Source organism: Macrobrachium rosenbergii, chromosome 38 (genome assembly GCF_040412425.1).
Source record: "Macrobrachium rosenbergii isolate ZJJX-2024 chromosome 38, ASM4041242v1, whole genome shotgun sequence".
Taxonomy (NCBI): Eukaryota; Metazoa; Arthropoda; class Malacostraca; order Decapoda; family Palaemonidae; genus Macrobrachium; species Macrobrachium rosenbergii.
In genome coordinates, this window is record NC_089778.1 from 136005 (window position 1) to 138504 (window position 2500).

General features: G+C 36.9%; 1 long non-coding RNA gene across 1 annotated transcript in view; it reads right to left on the bottom strand.

The window, feature by feature from the left end:
* LOC136825549 (uncharacterized) overlaps positions 1-2500 on the bottom strand; it is a 51531-nt gene that overhangs the window by 975 nt on the left and 48056 nt on the right. The window lies entirely within an intron of this gene.

A 2500-nucleotide genomic window follows, 5' to 3' on the forward strand; every position in this document is an offset into this window, starting at 1 on the left:
TGTATTCTCCTGCCTCTGCCCTTACAGTACACTGCGCCCTTGAGTCGTGAGGAGGCCCTCCACTGGCGAAGAAGAGTAAGCCCACTTTATTATTATCATATATCTGTTATCGTCATTAGTTTCTCCGTGCGTCGGAGCAGCATCCCCTTTATCTTTTGTAAGGATGTCAGTTGTACGCCTACAGTGTGCCAGCGTCGGCTTTCATCTGCAAGGACTACCATATTTAGCCTTAGTGTTTGTTAGGCGTTGTGAAACCAAAATATTTTGGATCCTTGTTAATATTTTGCTAATGTATGTATTTCATACAAGGTATTAATTGAATATTGTATATATATATATATATATATATATATATATATATATATATATATATATATATATATATATATATATATATATATATATATATATATATATATATATATATATATATATATATATATATATATATATATATATATATAGGTTAAGGTTTCCTTTCCCCCCCTGGATCTCCTACTATCGTATGCTAGGGAAAGAGTGTTTTTCTTACTTCCACTGTTTACTTTCTCTTATTTCTTAGCATGCTACAGTAGTTAGGTAGGCGATTGAGGAAGTGATTGATTTGTTGTTGTGTGCGCGTGCTGTTTTTTTCTCCCCATCATTCAGTTTTCAGAGGGGTTCTTTTTCTATGTGTTTTTTGTAATAAATTATTGTTAAATTAGTTTGTGGCTTTGTGTATCCTCTCTGAGATTGTGCTCTTTGAGTGTTGGTTTGTCAGGGATCATACCCGTTTTGTGGTACTGATCTGAAATACAGGTCAAAAAGAACCTTAAAAACTTCAGACCATCTTGAAGTTCCTAACAATATATATATATATATATATATATATATATATATATATATATATATATATATATATATATATATATATATATATATATATATATATATATATATATATATATATATTTTTTTTTATATGAACTTGATCACTTACTCAATCCGCTAATCTCCCAAAGCTGTCCCTGAAGTGTCCCAGCTCTTCATCTAAGAAATCGGGGATGAGAACCCTATAGGCCCTGATAGCCAACACTGCCACCATATTTCTGTCCTGTGCCTGCAGAACATAAGTCTGTGTGAATTGGTATGTGTCTACTTTCTGTGTACCTTAAGTTTTACATTTTCCCCTTCCTTCATGACTAATACATCCAGCAATGGAGAGTCTCCCTCTTTCTCTTCTTCTCATGTGAACTCGATGTGTTCTTTAGTCTGTTTGTGTTTTCAACAGGACCCACTAAGAAGACAGGTGGGTCAGACAAGGGAGTAAAGACGAGTCGGCCGTGTCAAGTGAGCCATGACCCATGATTGACAGGTTGTAAAACAAGCACGCTTAAATATTGGGTACTACTGTGAATATATATATATATATATATATATATATATATATATATATATATATATATATATATATATATATATATATATATATATATATATATATATATATATATATATATATATATATATATACATATATATATTATATATATACTGTATACATAGAGGCTAGTTGAGGACAAATTTCCTCCTTTCATTTATTGAAAGTCTGAGGCATTCTGAGTCACCTCCATTGCAGCTGACGTCAATATATTATTTGAAACAATAGAAATCTAGAGTTATTCTTACTCTCGCCATCGACAGAAAAATGAACTTGCAGTTGTGACAAGTGAGGCTCTATTTTTTAACTCAATAACTGACACCAACAAATAATGAGGTTACTGGTAGACTGCCTCTCAAAGCAGAAGAAAACAAAGCTGGAACAACTAATAAAACAAGGACGCAAAGAGGATGGTCAAATGTTCTGTCCTAGACTCTCACAGCCAGCAGTGGGCCCTGCCCGCGATGAGCCCCTGTGACGTCCTTGTCTTCTGGCTGGCCGACCTGTCTTAGTGGAACAGAGTAGAATATAGAATTTAGGCCAGAGGCCAAGCGCTGGGACATAGCTATGGGGTCATTCAGCGCTAGGAGGTTTGAAAGGTGTATATACCAGGAGGAAAACCTCCCAGTTGCAATAGGAAACAATATATTGTTAGGACAGGGTTGAGGAAAGTCAGATGGAAGAAAAAACATACGAAAGCAGACGCAGTCACGGAATGAAAGAGGTTGTAGCTAGGGGTCTAAGGAAGGGACGCTGCAAAGACCCTGAAGTAATTCCTACAGTGCACCACGTGAGGTGCACTGACGTCACTACCCCACTATGGAGGACCTGTCTTACTGGGCCCAGGTATTCACTAACTGACCCACCTCTTTTTTTCGTTTGAAACCACTCCAGGAAAATATGTGAACTAAGATTGGTGTTACTCTGGGTTCGAGTCTTTCGTCGATCTTGCATGACGCCCTTAACGAGATCCCCTCTGCTTCGTCTATCCAAACACAGCTTGCGATACCCACACGCCCTGTAGAGCCTAGGGGGGCACATCCAATTGTGTTGATGCGACAATGTAGACGACAGCCTTTG